Here is an 18,805-nt window from a genome sequence, read left to right as displayed (position 1 = left end):
TACTTAAAGTGTTACTAAACCCACAACAGTAAAACCAGTCTGTATTTGCAGTAAAGCATGCTTGTTATACTCACTGTGGAACCTAAGAGGTAATCCTGCACATTGTGTAAAAAGGCTGTTTGATCCTGTCTTCTCTGATCCTCCCCTTCTCCCACTGTCCCCAATCCATCGCCTGATAAGACAGAATGTTTGGAGTCACTCTGCACATGCTCAGTTTGGTGTGGATTTTTCTTCTTGGGAGGGTGCTTGTGATCAGCACAGGGCCAATCAGTACTGTGCAGAAAGAGGGTCAGGGGTCTTGTAGCCTCATAAAACAGTCAAAGCAGAATGAAAACTCCTCCTACAAGCTTTACCCAGACACTGATAGAAGTCACAAGACTGCTATATACTGCTGATGAGAAAATGCATTTAGCAGTTTATATTTACTAAAATAATTGCATTTCCATGTTCTGTGTACTGTGGGGGACCAGATATAGTGAATGCAGGGTCCTGGGTTTAGTAACACTTTAGGATACAAAGCCTGGGTTTATTTAATTTATTACAGTAGTACAGATTCCCTACAATGACGGTACTTACACTGAAGGAAAAGTGTCATTTATGCTGTGACTTCTTTGCTGCAGTTTTAAACGTTTACTACTCCCTCAACCCCACCTTGTGAATGGAGAAGCACAACACCAAATCAACTGACACCTCTGTCACTTTGCACTTTCCTCTTATCAGTATGGCTCCTTGCACTGCAATGCACCCAATTGCCTCTGTGTGCTGCTTCTTCTCCCTGTCTGAGCTCTGCTGTATAGGGACTGCAGGAGGCTGATACCAAGGCAAATGCAGCTACTTACAACTGTTTGCCTTAGAAGAAAATACATTTAATTGTGTATTTATTGTAGCACCCTCCTAGGTAGGTGCTATAGAGTGAGTATAGTTTTTGGCTCTGTCTGCCTACCAGAGGAGCAGCAGGGAAATTCTATATTGCTCTGTGCTTAACAGGGAGCAGGATCTGCGAGTTAGGTCTGCTCATGGTGCTTAGGTGTTCTGGTCTAGGGGGGTGTTTCACACCGGTCAAATAGGAAGGCATATTGCACAGTGAAGGAAACCGGACCAATGAGTACACAGGCTTTGATACAGCCCCAGTGATTGGCACAGACTGCTGTCTCGGTGCATTGTGGGGTGTGGTATAAAAGCCAGGAGCACATGTGCTCGGGGTCTTTGGCTGGTGAGCAGAGTCCCGGAGGGAGGGTGACAGCTGTCTCCTCTGCATTGGTGGCATGTGATCACAGGCAGTCGGCCTGGTGAACCAGAAGGAAGGAGCTGAACCCAGAGGTCCAGGAGAGCTGACTAGAGGAGTTTGAGACACTGGAGAACCTGGAAAAACAGTATCGTGAGTACAGGGGATTGTGTCTGAGGGCCTGACCTGTGAGGGGGCCACCCAGGAATAGAGTAGTCAGAGGACGGGTGTCAGCTGGTGGAATGAAAGGGGATGCTAGGTGAGTACCCTGAAGATAATTGCTCAATCAAGTTTCATGACAGAGACTTTACCTTAAATTCATCTAGTGGCAATGTGAATCTGCAGCTTGGCTGCATCCTCAGATAGGAGTCCTCATCAACTGTGAATAGTCCAATTCTGGAGTATCCCACTTTATCCCTTCTCCTATCCCTATTTAAAATAAAACAAAAAAAAACAACCCCAACCCCCAGACTGATCATTGACTAAGCCAGAATTTAAAGTGTTAAGTTTGTGCATGTAGTTGCTAACGGTAACCCAGTGGGACCCAAAAAGGTGAAGAATTTAGCAGTCCTCAAGGGGGCAGTAATACGTTATGATTACAGAGCTGCATTTTGCACCATTCTAACTGCCCTGTGTTCAAACCTGAACGATCTAAAGAGTGTTTCTCAATGCTCATCAAGATTCCCATTATATTCAATGGTGCCCATTCACACCTGAGCTTCGAGTCACCGGAAGCTTGTCATTTGAAGCTCAAAAAAGCCATGGAGCTTCTTTGGTGCAGAGTCACACATTTCGGTCTCTATAGACTACAGTGAGCACCTGTCCACTCAGATTATAATAAAGCTGGACAGGGCTATGTACATGCTGAGCCCATGATGCTTTGCTCCACGGCCACAGCAATTTTAACTTGGAATGCAGAGTTTGACAGGTCGCACTGTCTGTCAAACTTGCCTATTAAGTTCAGGCAGCTGTAGAGTCTCCTGTAACACCTGTTGCTATATATCCCTCTGAAGAGCAATAGACAGAGGATCACTTTTCAGAGGGCGGTAAGCAGTTGCACAAGTCTGAAAGAAGACAGTTGTATACTTTTCTGTGTCAGTGCCTTTGCTATCTACACAAAAATTTTGATTTTGGCCACATTTCTCTAGCATGCATCTCCATTTTTTATATATTTGTATATATTATAAATAGAGTGGGGAAGGATGCACCCAATGTCAATTTTTTTTATTTTACCGTCTGTGTCCCGTATTGAGAATCACTACGGTTTGTCCTAGGAACCATGGTCATTGGAAAAACACTTAATTTTGGAAAAAACACACATACAACATACATGATATGTTTTATTCATGTTTTTTATGCATTTACCTGTTGTATGTGTGCTTTTTCCAAATTGAGTGTTTGTTAGCTGTTCTGTCCAAATGCTGCTGCCACAACCTGGGTTGTCATTTGGGGAGTGGGTGGACGGCGTTGCCCCTGGGGGGGCACACCTTCCATCCCCCGCCCACCGACCTTTGCCCCCCCCTTCTGGGGCGGGACAGGAGGACATGAAGTTTGCTTCCATTTAGCCCCCAGGCAGCCCAGTGTGTGGTTCAGCAGCATTCCTTGGCTCTGAGGAAGTGGTATCGCCCTCGAAACGTGTCAGCCTAGCCACAGCGGTTTTCATGCGGTGCACAGCATGCCATCCAGCATCACATAGTACCCTATGTTGATATATACTATATTCACATCTGGTTTGTGAGTATAATGTTTATCTTTTACTATTTTAATAAATATTTTTAGTGGTAATGCACTAGGTTGGTGCGCCCCTTTCTTTTGCTGGTGTCGTTAACTTTGTATTGACACCCCCAGCGATTCACATATGGCAGTGTGAACTGTCTGTGAGTTGAATGCGATTCTGGAACCAGCAGTGGATTTGCAGGGTTCCTGCATCGCATATGTGTGAACCGGGCATAATAGGGGAGATTTCCACCAAGTTCCTGTTGGTGTATTTAGGACAGGAAGTGCAGGGAAATTTCCTTAAAATTGTACACAAACAGCAAAAAATAACCCGTCGGGGTTTGAGTATGCATACTGTACGCTGTATGTTGCTGTCCAAGTGCAAAGGAAAGCAGAAGTGATGTTTGGATGATTTTAGTTGTGTCATCTGCTAGCTTTGGGATAGAAATACAAGGACTGTCACGTTGGACATATTCTGGGGCTGTCATCCTCACTTCACTATTCAGAATAAACAACTGAACAAGTACATCATATCCGATACCCAATATGCCCTTGTTTGTTCCAGGTCAGTGACTCACTGAGCAATGAAGATGGATGAAGGTGACAGGCCCAGAACATGCAACTCCTGTCTATTGTAACACATTCTTTGTAGCATTATCTCGTTTTTATTTAAAACCGAGTCCTTTAATTGAGTTATTGTAATCTATTGTATTCTGCAAATGATACTGAATGCTAAGTATATTTAAAGCTGGCATTTTTTGTTTTGGATACACTATTGAAGGATCATAGCCCCATCTGGTATTTACTTCTGCAAACATCCCTGTTGAGTAGATTCCCCCTCTTTTTTTTATTTTCCAGTGATCATTGTCACCAGGTCTGAAAGTTAGGGAAAATCTAAAATTTGGAGTGGTCACCGGAGCAGGAATAGAGGAAATTCTTCGGATGGGAGCACCTTTGCTGACAACTAACGCAAGATTTCCCTTCCTTTGGTGGCATCTCATATCAATTAAAGTGTTCCAGATGTAGAACCCTCCTAGTTTGCTAGTTGTCTGTTCTCACAGCCACAAGTGACAATCCGCATCTGGTGGCAGGCGACGTGGCAAGTGACAATCCGCATCTGGTGGCAGGCGACGTGGCAAGTGACAATCCGCATCTGGTGCCAGGCAACGTGGCAAGTGAAAATCCGCATCTGGAGGCAGGCAAACAGGCATGTGACAAGCTGCATCGGGAGGCAGGCGATGTGGCAAGTGAAAAGCCGCATCTGGTGGCAGGCAACATGGCGAGTGACACGCTGCATCTGGAGGCAGGGATGTGGCAAGTGACATGCCGCATCTGGAGGCAGGGATGTGGCAAGTGACATGCCGCATCTGGAGGCAGGCGATGAAGGCAAGTGACAAGCTGCATCTGGTGGCGGGCAACGTGGCAAGTGACAAGCTGCATTTGTTGGCAACGGTGGCAGGTGATAAGCTGCATCTGTTGGCAGTCGACAAGTTGCATTTGGTGGCAGGTGACGGTGGAGAGTGACAAGCTGCATCTGGTGGCAGGCGAGGGTGGAGAGTGACAAGCTGCATCCGGTGGCAGGTGACGGTGGCAGGTATCACATTCAGGGCTCCCACTGATTCTGCATTATGGTGAGTTGAACTATTTTATTTTACATTACGATGTACTAATAGAAATAATGCCCTTCAATCATCCTGACACCATATCAGCCATGGCGTCATGATGATTGAAGCGCTATCACCAGCCATTGCCCCAACAAATCACCCGCGAAAAACTGCACCCCCCACCGGGTGTGAGTGTGAGAGCAGAGTCCAGGGTCCAGCCATCTGGAGGTGACCCCCTGTGCTGGGGTCTTTGCCCCTGGGGCAGAGAGGAGAAGAGGGAGAGGAACCTCAGGAATCCAGTTCAGTTTTAAGGTCTCAGCTAGGCTTAGCCGAGGACCCACCAGAACAGAAGTCAGCCTGAGTCAGTGTGGAGGAGAGAGACAGAACATCTGGAGTCAGGAAGCTCCATATGTGGGAATGAGTGAGTACTTAAAGAGGTTGTAAACCTCCCAAAAAAAAAAAAAATAAAAAAAAAAAAAACCTGAAAAAGGCAAAAGGCATAATGAGCTAGTATGCATTGCATACTAGCTTATTATGAAATACTTACCTTAAAATGAAGCCCCCGGAGCACCGCCTGCACAACACTTACACAGCCGACATGTTAACCTGTCTTCCTTCTGGGTTTGCGTCCTCCGGCCATCGGATTGGCCGGAGCCACGATAATGTAACTCCCGCGCATGCGCACAGAAGCCAACGTTTATGGCACAGGGCTCTGAAGGAACAGCATGGGTGGCTGTTCCTTCACAGCGCATGCGACCGTGCTGTCACGGGCTGCATGCAAAGTAATTATCTCCTAAACGTTGCATGTTTAGGAGATATTTACAGTACCTATAGGTAAGCCTTACCTATAGGTACAAGTTACAGAGGAAGCTTTACTTCCGCTTTAATCCAGCCATCTTTAAAAGAGAAGTGACATTGGAGTGTAATACCTCACAAGTCAGGAGCAGGTGCAGCCAGGAGTTATGGAAGATAACCAGAAGTTAGTGCAGCCAGGTGCAGTGCTACTACGATTTCTACAACTACTACCACTCTCACCGCAATACACATTGCAGCCTGCTACAGAGCAGCCAAAAACTTAGCAGTCCTCAATTTTGTACAAAGTTCCTACAGTTTTGGGGGTACCCTATGCTCCCATCCCTATCCAAATTCATCATTCCCTAAATAAAAACACCAAAAACAAAACCCCTAGGCTATTTGTTCAGCCGGAGGAAGAATACGGAAAATACGGTGTGCCTGGCTGCGGGCGCTGTATGGGGGAAATAGACCCAATCAACAGCGGCTTCTATGGGGGTAGCGCTACACAGGTATGGATATTTTATAGTTACTTGGGTCCAGCTTGGACCCATGTAACCATGTACAGTATATACCATACCTGGCCGATTCCCCTAGAAGCTGGAAATCACTGAAGTAAGCACACTGCTACTCCAGTGATCCCCACTTCCTTCTGGGTTCCGTGGGGAGCTGCCGCACTGTTGCATGGTGAAGCTAGAAGGTTAATTACTTAACATTGACGCCATTCAGACAATGCTTTGGAGTTTCTGAACAAATGCAAATTAATGTCTGATTGAACGAAGTGAAGAGCGTGACATCACCGTTCCATCTCGTATAATTAGAGAGCGCTTTGCACTCATTCAGAAAAATGCAAAGTATTCCCTGAATGGTGCCCATGCTGAGCAGTCAGCTTCCAGTGGCATTGGCCAGGTATGGTTAAGTACCCACACATATACAGTATCTCACAAAAGTGAGTACACCCCTCACATGTTTGTAAATATTTTATTATATCTTTTCGTGTGACAACACTGAAGAAATGACACTTTGCTACAATTTAAAGTAGTGAGTGTACAGCTTGTATAGCAGTGTAAATTTGCTGTCCCCTCCAAATAACTTCACACAGCCATTAATGTCTAAACCGCTGGCAACAAAAGTGAGTACACCCCTAAGTAAAAAATGTCAAAACTGGGCCCAAAGTGTCAATATTCTGTGTTATAGAAACACAAAGAAAAGCACTCTAAGAGCAGACAATATTTATTAAAATGTATAAAACATCAACTGCAGCAACTCACAAAAAAGCCACGATATAAGGGCTGTAACATCAATGGATAGATAACGCTCCTCTAGATGGTGCCATCCATCCACACATGGGACAATGCAAAGTTCAGCCGTCCGCCACAGGAGAAGGGTGTCGGCTATCTCCAGTGTTGATCGGCATCCCGAACAATGCCTGCGATGTGGAGGTGAAGGAGGAGATGCGGCAACGTCAACAGGAAGCTTGGTGTAAGACGCGTTTCTGAGCATGCGCCAAGTCCCAAACGGACATGCACCTTTGTGTTTGAAGATGCCCCACAGATGCTCAATAGGGTTTAGGTCTAGAGACATGCTTGGCCAGTCCATCACCTTTACCTTCTTTAGCAAGGCAGTGGTCATCTTGGAAGTGAGTTTGGGGTCATTATCATGTTGGTATTCTGCCCTGCAGCCCAGTCTCTGAAGGGAGGGGATCATGCTCTGCTTCAGTATGTCACAGTACATGTTGGCATTCCTGGTCCCCTCAATGAACTGTAGCTCCCCAGTGCCAGCAGCACTCATGCAGCCCCAGATCATGACACTCCCACCACCATGCTTGACTGTAGGTAAGACACACTTGTCTTTGTACTCCTCATCTGGTTACCATCACACACGATTGACACCAACTGAACCAAATAAGTTTATCTTGGTCTCATCAGACCACAGGACATGGTTCCAGTAATCCATGTCCTTAGTCTGCTTGTCTTCAACAAACTTTTTGCTGGCTTTCTTGTGCATCATCTTTAGAAGAGGCTTCATTCTGGGACGACAGCCATGCAGAGCAATTTGATGCAGTGTGCGGTTTATGGTCTGAGCACTGACAGGCTGACCCCCCACCCCTTCAACGTCTGCAGCAATACTGGCAACACTCATACATCTATTTCCCAAAGACATCCTCTGGATAGGACGCTGAGCACGTGCACTCAACTTCTTTGGTAGACAATGACAAGGCCTGTTCTGAGTGGAACCTGTCCTGTTAAACCGCTGTATGGTCTTGACCACCATGGTGCAGCTCAGTTTCAGGGTCTTGGCAAACTTCTTATAGCCTAGGCCATCTTTATGTAGAGCAACACTTTTTTTTTTCAGATCCTCAGAGAGTTCTGTGCCATGAGGTGCCATGTTGAACTTCCAGTGACCAGTATGAGAGAGTGAGAGCGACAACACCAAATTTAACACACCTGCTCCCCATTGACACCTGAGATCTTGTAACACTAACGAGTCACATGACACTGGGGAGGGAAAAAGGCTAACTGGGCCCAATTTGGACATTTTAACTTAGGGATGTACTCAGTTTTGTTGCCAGCAGTTTAGAAATTATTGGCTGTGTGTTGATTTATTTTGAGGGGACAGCAAATGTACACTGTTATACAAGCTGTACACTCACTACATTGTAGCAAAGTGTCATTTCTTCAGTGTTGTCACATGAAAAGATATAATAAAATATTTACAAAAACGTGAGGGGTGTACTTACTTTGTGAGATACTGTATAGTTACATTTGTGCCAACAACTACACTACCTGCCTGGAGTGTGCATGTTCTCCCTGTGCCTGCGTGGTCTCCTTCCACTCTCCAAATACATGCTAGTAGGTTAATTGGCTCCTGTCTACATTGGCCCTAGTATGTGTATGTATAAATGTGAGTTAGGGACCTTAGATTGTAAGCTCCTCAAGGGTAGGGACTGATGTGAATGTAAATATAAAAAACAAAACAACACCTATATTTGTGAAGAGCTGCGTAAATTGACAGCGCTTTATAAGTACCGGTAATACTTAAATAAAATGTAACTATGTATAAAATAGTCATACCTGGTATTTCTCTTTATCCATTGAACGACCGCCCTATAGCAGATTTACTGTTACACAGCGGCTGTTCTGTGAAGAATCACGTATATTCACACACACACACGTATTCTGCACTTCCAGGTAGGGGACTGAAGCCGCCAGCGCGCCGCTTCTGCTGTGATGTTTTACAGCCGATCAGTGGGTGCCGGCCAATGAAAGTCCGCCCGCACCCGCCGATCGCCAAAGAGAGGCTGGATGAAGCTTTGCCTAAGTAAACAAGGCAGAGCTCTGTCCTGACAGTGGGAATGTGATTGATTGTCTTTTTTTGTCAGGGAAAAATAATCCATCACATCCTTTAGTAAAAACACCACACACAGTATGCAAAATCACTGGCTAGGCACACATTTAATCCTTTGATTGCCCTAGATGTTCAACCCCTTCCCAGCCAGTGTCATTAGTACAATGACCAACCATGCATATTTTTATCACCGATCACTGTATTAGTGTCACTGGTTCCCACAAAGTGTCAGTTAATGTCAGATTGTGTGCTGCAATATCGCAGTCACACTTTAAGTTGCGGGTCGCCGCCATTACTAGCATCAAAAAAAAAGTTCCAGTATATATCCCATAGTTTGTAGACACTAACTTTTTCGCAAACCAATGAAAATACACTTTAAAGGATTTTTTTTTTATCAAAATTATGTAGCAGGATACATATTTACCTGAATTTATGAAGAAATTTTCAATTTTTTTTTAATGTGTTTTATATCAAAAAGTAAAAAATATATTTTTTTTCAAAGTTTTTGGTCTTTGTTATAGCGCAAAAACATAAAAATAGTGGTGATCAAGTACTACCAAAAGAAAGCTCTGTTTTTGTTTTTTCTGCTTTTGTGGGGGAAAAAAATTCAAACTTTATTTGGGTAGTGTTGCATGATCATGCTAATATCAGTTAAAGTAACGCAGTGCTGTATCGCAAAAAATGGCCTGGTCATGAAAGGGGGGGGGGGTAAATCTTCCAGAGGTCAAATAGTTAATACTGTATGAACAGAAAGGGAAAGTGAAGGCAAATCTTCTCAATGGGACAAAACAGCAAAACAAAAATTCTGACAGAGGTTTTGACCATGAATACTCAATCCAAAATAAAAAAAAAAGTTTTGGCTTTGGTAACCTTTAACGTAGGAGTTCCATCTATTTGTTTTTTCATCTGCTTGAACAATGAAAAATGGACAGTAATTAATGTTCTATGAATCATCTGTATACAACCGCGTCCATTCAGTTCCAATTTTTAAATGGAACAGCCAATGTCCAGATCTGTTGAAATGGAATAGATGTAAACAGATGCTGTCTATTTACATCCGTTCTTCTTATGTCCATTTTTAGGCAAGAAACATTTTTTTGTTTGTACAACGGTCACCTCTTATTGGTATTGCTAGTACAACTGTCACCTCTTATTGGTATTGCTAGTACAACTGTCACCTCTTATTGGTATTGCTAGTACAACTGTCACCTCTTATTGGTATTGCTAGTACAACTGTCACCTCTTATTGATATTGCTAGTACAACTGTCACCTCTTATTGATATTGCTACATCTGCCAGCATTATCCCACCTTTGTGAGTGCAATATTTTTACATCCGGTATGTTTTTAATTTTATTAAAGTGATACACTTAGATGAATGCTCCTTCTTTTCTCCCTCCACCTCTTATTGTTTTCTGCAATAACTTAAATTGTTGCAAAAACGGATGTAGACTGTTGTAAACTGAACTGAAGACAGATGTGCAAACTAAAGTTAACTGATGCATTCTATATCTGTTCTCACCAGTTTTTTTTTTTTTTTTCACTGAACAGATGACACCTGTGTGATATCAAATGGCTTTTTTTTGTACGCAATCTCTTGTCTTAAAGTAATAGTAACATACTGTTGGTATAGTAACATTTGTGATCAAGGAACGTCCTCTGTTCAAAACCTATCCCATCACTGCTGTGGTTCACACATACAGTAATAATGATATTATCTACACTAGGGAGTCAGAAGGGTTAAAAACAGACTAAAATAAACGTATGACTTTACATGCAGCGGCAGAAGAAGAATGAGCTTAGGAAAGGGAAGGAGCAAAAGCCTATTTTACCAGTTACACAGCTCATATGATGCTTCACAATATACTTTATACAGCAGCAGAGTAATGTTTAATATTTTATTCTAAAGACACAGCAATACAGAATTATCTGCTTTACAGCATGGTTTGAAAGAGAAAAGGTATGATACAATAAAAGCAAAATCACAAGAAACACCATTGTATGAAATAGTTTGGTGTGCAAGCGGTGCGCAATGGAAGAAAAAGAGAAGTTTAAAACCACAATGAATCCTGTTAGTACAAACATCTACGGATCTGTTTTCTGTTATCTGCCTTGTTTTCACTTCCCTTTCTACTAGTGGTTTCAGGAGGACATATTTCCTCTACAGCCTGTGCCTCCTCACATGGGCCCTGTACAACTAGAGGACCCAGGAAATAGAGGAGGAACTACATTATAGGGCAGCCATATTTAACCAGGGCTCTGTGGACTGCCAGGGTTCCTCCAGACTCCAAAGGTTACTAGGGGTTCCTGGAACAGTGGCTGATTGACCTCTCATTTGATGGTACCTGTATAGTTTCAGGACCAATGTCAGTTGGAAGAGCAAGCGGTATGACACCTGTGACCTTTTTTTAGCTGCCCGATGATGGCATTCTTCCCACTGACCCCCAGGGGAATAGCTTATTATTTCAACTTTTCTTCAATGTAAGGGGCATTCTCCTCTCTCGGAGTATAGATGCGAGAAGACATCGCTTACTGACCACATGTAAAGGATCACTTTTCTCCACTTATCACCAATGTAACTGGGCCCTTCACTGAAAACCAATGCAAGGAAGCATTTCCTCAATTACCTATGTCACATTACCCTTGTGAGTGATGGTCTGAGAAACTTCTGACATTATTTTTCATTTCATATTAAGTTTGTGATAATTACAAAAAAATATTTTATCCTGCAGAGCAGTGGGTGTGGAGCAATGCTCTACCTTGGGTGTCAAACAGCATATGCCACATGTCTTTATATTAATTACGTCTATAATTTACTGATCACGCTAATGTACGCGAGATTCAGATATGATTTTAATATGGGATATCCACGAGACCTTAAATGGTTTCTCTGGGGTAAAAAAGGTTGAGAATGGCTGTTTAAAGCCCCCACCACTCCATGTCTCATCTTCTGAGCTCCATAATTGAGGGTCATTCAAAGCTCTATGTTGTAAGGGGCTGTGTGGACAGTGCGCCAATAAGGACTTAAGCTGCCCATAGATACATAGATGTAGATGCAACACTTTCTGATCCCCTCCTACTTCTTTGATGGCTTTGTTTGCATTCCTTGGGCCAGTGCTTGCCTCGGACAACTGCTGGGAGCTGGAGACAAGCACTAGCTATGATTGCAGCCGTCTCCTTGCTTGCTGTGGTGTTGGACAGCCACGAGCCAACAAGGGAATGGGAACATCACAGCTAGGGTTACAAGGCACCAAGGAAGATAGAACAAAGTACTACATGCACTCTATCCATTCAGGAACTGAATATTCTTATTTAAAAGCAACCCAATCTTCTTTCGGTTCCAAAGATTGCTGCCCGAGGTTTCCTGTTTTCAGGGGTCTCCATTGACCTGCAGGATCCTAAAGAGCCACCCTTTTTGTGTATGCCCCCAAGGGAGAGACTTCAAGCCAATGTGCACAGCCATCCAGAGAGAACTAAGCAAGGCATATGTGCATGGTTGCACTTGGAATTATGGAGCATGTAATCTGGAGGACAGGATTGGGGGACTACAGTGTAAATGCGCACTTCCCAACAAACTTTATTGCAAGAAGTGCAATTTTGTGGTCAAATCAATTTAGCCAAAATTCACCCCATAAATCCTTAGTGCAGTTGATATATATAAATTGGGCATTTTTTTACTTGTCAAAAGGAATTGTAGCTCTCTACAGCCAGTCTTGTGATCCAAGAATCCCTACCAGATATTAGACTTCAGCTGGACATACATGGGTCCGTTTTTTTTTTTTTCAACCACACACTCAAGGTGGATGGGGGAATCCTCCTTGTTGCACTATTGTATTCTGACAGTGGGGAGCGCTGATTGAGTGGCTTTTATTGGGCAGCGCGGTTGAACAGAAGTCAAGCAATAGACTGACTTCTGTTCCAACTGCAGTGGCCACACATGGATCGAAATTTGGCCAGTCCGTGCTGAACTGGCCAGATTTTGGGTCCATGTATGGCCAGCTTTACACTGCAATTACAGCAATAGCTGAACACACCCCCAGCTTGCTAATTGGTCAACGAATGAGCTGCAGCACACTGATAAGGTCACTTCACAACTATTTTTCATCTGCCAACCTGTTTGGCAACTTCCTCCTAACGGTTTACAGTATATTGTTGGCAGCTTCGTTGAGGCATGGTGTACATACTACGTAAAGTGCAACAGAATCTGCAGTTGATTTAGGGCTCTTTCACACGGGCGATCCGATCAGATCCGCCTGTCGGTTTTTTAGGCGGATCTGATCGGATCCTCCATGCAGCTCTATGGGGCAGCGGATGTCAGCGGAGACACCTCCGCTGACACCCGCAGCCATCCATATCTGATCCTGTCCGTGAAATCTGGACGGATGGATGGAAACCCTATTTTTCCATGGTCTGTTCAGGGATCGGATGAGAGCAAACAGGCGGTCCGCTCTCATCCGATCCCCCATAGAGAGCAGCGGGGGCTGTGACACCTCCCTCTCCGCACTGCAAGCGGAGACGGAGCTGTCATCTGCTGGCTCAGCGGATCGATCCCCGCTGAGCAGCACGAATCCGCCTACGGAGGCGGACCATGTGAAAGAGCCCTTAGAGTAAAAAAAAAAAAAAAAAAAAGAACTTAACTTTTACCCATAGCCGATGGCTTTTATTTTTACAAAGTTGGAAGCAGAAAGACTTCCCTGGGAAAGAAAACACGCACAAAGTCCTTTAGACTTCCCAAATGCAGCAAAGAGTTTTCAGGGTATTTACAACATCCAGTTGAATTGGATGCGCTATTTTTCTTGTTCTGGTGGAAACATGAAAACTGTCACGGGATTGATTGCTGTGAACAACTAATATGTTTTTCCTTTAGGTAAAACCTTTTTAGTTTTGGATTGAGTAGAGAGGGATTAGAACACCTTTCAGGTTTTTATTGAAGTTGGTGCCTCCGTTGAGGATTCATTCTTTCCATTTTTCATATTTACGGTTATCATAGAAAGTGAAAGTAAAAGAAAATCTCAAATTTTGAATGATAACTAGGACAGGAATAGAGGGAAAATCTTCCAATTCTGGTTGTCTAGTTTTGGTGACTACCAGCATATCTCTCAGCTGGTCCCTGCTGCTATCAATCAATATCCTGTAAGGGGGGGGGGAACCTGAGCTGTGCTGTGTGTGTCTATGGATGCACCTAGCCCAGCTTGAGTGCACAACTGCCCCCATAACACACAGATTGCTGAGGGAGCACTCAGGCCGCAGATAGTGCTGGCAGAAAAGGAGGTAAGGGGCCATTCTGTGCAAAATCAGAGCAGGTAAGAAAAACAAACTATGCCTGTACAACTACTTGAACTACCAAAAGTGTTCTACTTTAATAAAGCTTAATTATAGGCAAACTTTTTTTTTTTTTTTTTGGCTAGAGTAAGTTATAACCCCTGTCAGGATTCCCATTGGGGAGATTTTGCTTCACTTCAAGTCTCATAGCTAAACAGGAAGTGAGAGGAAATCCCTGCAAATCAAGGGAATTCCTTGGGGACCCCGAGGTCACCAGAACTAGTGTACCCATTGAAGATTTCCCCACTTTTCTGGGGATAACCCAAAATGTGGGAAATTTCCCTTTCGATGATAATGTAAACAAGACAAATCAAGAGGGTAAATCACCTTTACAGGGGCAAAGACTGCAATAAAAACGGACTGCACGCTATCCAAAACTGAAAAAAAGTGACCAGATTTTTAAAATGAAATACAGGGACATTTTTTTTTTACTAGTAATGGCGGCAATCAGCGACTTATTGTGGGACTGCGATATCGCGGTGGACAAATTGGACCACTGACACCAATACAGTGACCAGTGCTAAAAATATGCATTCTCACTGTACTAATGACACTGGCTGGGAAGGGGTAAACATCTAGGGCAATCAAAGGGTTAAATGTGTGCCTACCAAGTGTTTTCTCACAGGAAGGGAAGGTGCTTTTACTAAGGGAAGGCAAAGATCCCTGTCCCTGCTTTGCATGAACACAGAATCAAGGTCTTCCATACCAACAAATGGCGATCTGCCTTGTTTACATAGGCAGATGGCCATTCTGCCTGTGTACAGAACGATCGGTAGGTGTCAGCGGACATCAAGTCTGCTGGACCCGCTGATTAGCTTTAATACCCAGAAATGCAGGAATATATATATGTGTGTATGTATGTATGTATGTATGTATGTATGTATGTATGTATGTACACACACACACACACACACACACACACACACGATACTGTTCAGCACGACCGCCCTGTAGCAGTAAATCTGCTATGGGGCAGTTGGCAACTGGTTAAGATAATCAGCATTATGACAACTCACAGGCAGCAGGCACTATCATGGCTCTGGCTGGCAGTGCACTGTCAAAGTGTGTCACATAACATGGCTGCTGGGTGCTGCTTTATTTTTATTTTATTTTTTTAAATTTATGACCAATAAGTTGTCAAAATTAGCACCAAGCAGCCATGTTATGTGACATACTGTGACATTGCACTGCCAGCCAGAGCCATGATAGAGTGCCTACTGCCTGTGAGTTATCATACCATCCATGATGCCAGGGTGACAGACACAGTGCAATGTAGTCTATTCACAGACACCCCCAAAGCACACCTGTGTTGAAGCCTTGAAGGCTATGGCATCCCCCCGATGGGATCCGCTTCCCCTCTGTTCCTGCTGCTGGACACTGTCAGCTGAGCTTAGCTGCCTCTCTCTGCCTCTCACCACCGCCGCCAACCTAGCTTCTGAAGTCTCTCTCCCCAGGTCCTGGCTAACACTGTGTGGGGAGCGGAGGAAGATTGCTCCACCGGGGAAGGTAAGGTGATAGGCAGGCAGGTGGCTGCCCGGGACTTGAGCCCAGGCAGAAGAATATGCGAGCAGGAGCGGAATGAGCATGCACCCGAAACTGAAGGAATGGTCCCTTCGCTCTGACCAGCACATGACCATTAGATAGGGGCACAGATAATGGGGAAAAAATACACCCCCTAAGATTGTAGGCGCACCGGTGCGAAGGGGAGGGGGGGTGCAATTCAGAATTTTTTTTTTTTTATTCTGCACTGACTGTTTAAATCCAATCCGGGGACAGTGTCCTCAGTCAGTGTCTGGGGATGTCTGGTCACCCTGGGTTAGGGACCATGTGACTTGTGTTTGATTGGAATTATTGGACACCTCTTGTCAATCAGTGGCTGCAGCTGCTGATCAGTGTATTCCGACACCAGAGAGTCCTGCTGTCAGTATACAATGTCCCTGTTGGAGGGATTCCTTCATCCACCTCGTTTGTATGGATGGGGACATCCATTGATCTTTTTTTTGTTCAGTCCCCTGGATAAGCAATTTATGCCTATTAGTTCTACATGGTCCATGTAAGTGTGTGGATAGCAGAGGGTGTGTTCTCTCCCTACACACTTTGTACAGAAGGATTTCTCTTTCCTATCTGGGAACATTGGGAGGTAAACTAACTGGGATTCCCTCTAACTTCCAGTTGTAGCTATGAACAGGAAGTGAGGGGAAATCTCCCCAATGGGACATTTATAACTCTACCTTACTCTATCCAAAAAAGAAAAAGCTTTGCCTTCAGTTTTACTTTCAGCTGCAGGTTTTATAAGGAGGGTTCAGTTAAAAACACCCCCCACCCCTGCCAAACTATACTCATATGTGCCATATACCTAAAGTCAGCTTTACCATAAAGATAGTCACAATTAAAGTACCACGTATAATGGGTCACATAATTGTTACTATGACTCTTCTACAACTAAAAATGAGACTATTAAGTGGAATCATAGTAGCCTGGCTGGGCCCCCTCTATGTATAGATGTAGAATATACACCAGGAACACCTGCCTATACAAGCTCAGGATTACGTTTCATTATTACAAATGGAATATTGCCATCTTATACAAGGCAGACATTGCCATGCACAAGGCACTTTGTCGCTGAGAAGTTTATGCATTGCTGCATTAGTACAATAGTCCATGAATACCTGCCTATACAAGTTCAGGCATATATTCACTATTAATGAGGAATATCGCCATCACATACCATGGCACATACTGACAGGTCAATGATGAGGGCATATTGATGCTGAGAAGTGTATGCACTGAATCAGAAGTACTATAGTACATAAAACACCTGCCTATGCAAACGTGGGCATATATTCACTATTACAGAGGAATATCACCACCATATACCACAGCGGACACTGACACGTCATTGATGCATGCACAAGGCACATTGACTCTGAGAAGTGTATACACTAACGCAATAGTACATGAACAGCTTCCTATACAAGGCCAGGCATATGTTGTTCAACATTACAGAGAAAATATCGCCATCAAATACCATGGCGGACACGGACATGCCAATACTGCATACACAAGGCACATTGATGCTGAGAAAGTGTATGTACTAAATCATTAGTGCAGTAGTACCTAAAACACATAGGACGTGCGCACAGGGTGTGCCAGGTGTGCCTGGGCACACCCTAATCACCCTGTGTGGTGCAGATTTCCCCTGTTTAGAACCCTGATATTTTACCAAAGCCCCCTAACAGGGCTCCTAAAAATTGTACAAAAAAAAAAGTAATTAATAAAACAAATAAAATTGTCAAAAATAAAAAAATTAAAATAAAAGCTACTGACACCAATCTCTGCCCTACTGACACTGTCCATTGCTCTACTGACACCGTCAGTATATATACATATGCACATATGTGTTTGAGCTTTGGGGTGCACACCCTAATGGAATAGGCTGCGCACACCTATGCCTAAACACCTGCCTAGTCAAGGCCAGGCATATGTTCACTATTACAGAGAAATATCGCCATCATATACCATGGCGGACACGGACATGCCAATACTGCATACACAAGGCACATTGAGAACTTTATGAATTGAAGCATTAGTACAGCGGAAGTAGCTTTACCGCCCGTGTAACTCCTCATAAGGCATTTGACATGTATGCCAAAGAAAGATCGCCTAGCGAGCCAACGAGTGAAGTTTAACCCTTGTCGCCCGGCCAGCTTGCAGATTGTGAAAGAGGTCGAAGCGCCCAACTTTTACAAGTCCGCAGGGCCTGGCGGCTGTTGCGTTTGCGTTCTCTACGTACAGTTTTGCTGGGTAACAAAAACGACGTGTCAGGGTCTAATGAAAACAAATAAAAATAAAAGAAGCAACAATGGAAAATGATAAACAAAACTGACAAATAAAATAGTGCTGGGCTTGCTGCTGGATGGACACATGGGGGTGGTTGGCTTACCTTGTCCCTCTGGCAAAGCGTAACCTGTGTGTATGTATATCTATGTGCCTGGGGTCCCGGCTCTCCCTCTCCCCATCAATAAAGGGAAGTCTGTGTATGCTGGAGCAATCTACATTCACACTGTGATAGATGGCTCAGTGTCCCTTCCCACCCACCAATAACAGCTGGCTCTGGTGTCTTGGCCTGGCTGCGATTGGCTGGCTGGGCCTGAGTTAGGCGTACACCCTTTCAGACAATGCTAAGAAAGGGAGGGGGGGTGCTGCCAGCAGCATCTGTCTGAGAAAGCAGTTTTCAAATACTGGTGCATGGGAGAGGAGAAGATGGGAGGAGGAGGGGGAGGACAGCCTTTGTCACACTTCAAGGGACGTGGGAAAGTTGCTAAGTGATATACAGACCATGCCTGATATGCTGCGTGCCCCAGGAAAATAGAGGAGAGCTAAGGCCACCCCATCAGTGAGCAGAGGATAGCTAGGGCCACCCCATCAGTGGGCAGAGGATAGCTAGGGCCACCCCATCAGTGGGCAGAGGAGAGCTAGGGCCACCCCATCAGTGGGCAGAGGAGAGCTAGGGCCACCCCATCAGTGGGCAAAGGAGAGCTAGGGCCACCCCATCAGTGGGCAAAGGAGAGCTAGGGCCACCCCATCAGTGGGCAAAGGAGAGCTAGGGCCACCCCATTAGTGGGCAGAGGAGAGCTAGGGCCACCCCATCAGTGGGCAAAGGAGAGCTAGGGCCACCCCATCAGTGGGCAAAAGAGAGCTAGGGCCACCCCATTAGTGGGCAGAGGAGAGCTAGGGCCACCCCATCAGTGGGCAAAGGAGAGCTAGGGCCACCCCATCAGTGGGCAAAAGAGAGCTAG

At 44.6% G+C, this 18,805-nt stretch overlaps 1 protein-coding gene across 1 annotated transcript in view; it reads right to left on the bottom strand.

Moving 5' to 3' along the window:
• RASSF2 (Ras association domain family member 2) overlaps positions 1 to 17,981 on the bottom strand; it is a 112,976-nt gene extending 94,995 nt beyond the window's left edge. The window contains exon 1 of the mRNA XM_082257185.1: positions 17,950 to 17,981. The gene's annotated coding sequence lies outside the window, so the exon portion shown is untranslated. The remainder of the gene's footprint in view (positions 1 to 17,949) is intronic.
• Positions 17,982 to 18,805: the final 824 nt, after the last annotated feature.

Source organism: Pelophylax lessonae (assembly GCF_965119305.1).
Source record: "Pelophylax lessonae genome assembly, chromosome: 4".
In the NCBI taxonomy this organism is placed as follows: domain Eukaryota; kingdom Metazoa; phylum Chordata; class Amphibia; order Anura; family Ranidae; genus Pelophylax; species Pelophylax lessonae.
Note: the sequence above shows the minus strand (reverse complement) of the source record. Positions and strands in the feature narration are given on the sequence as shown.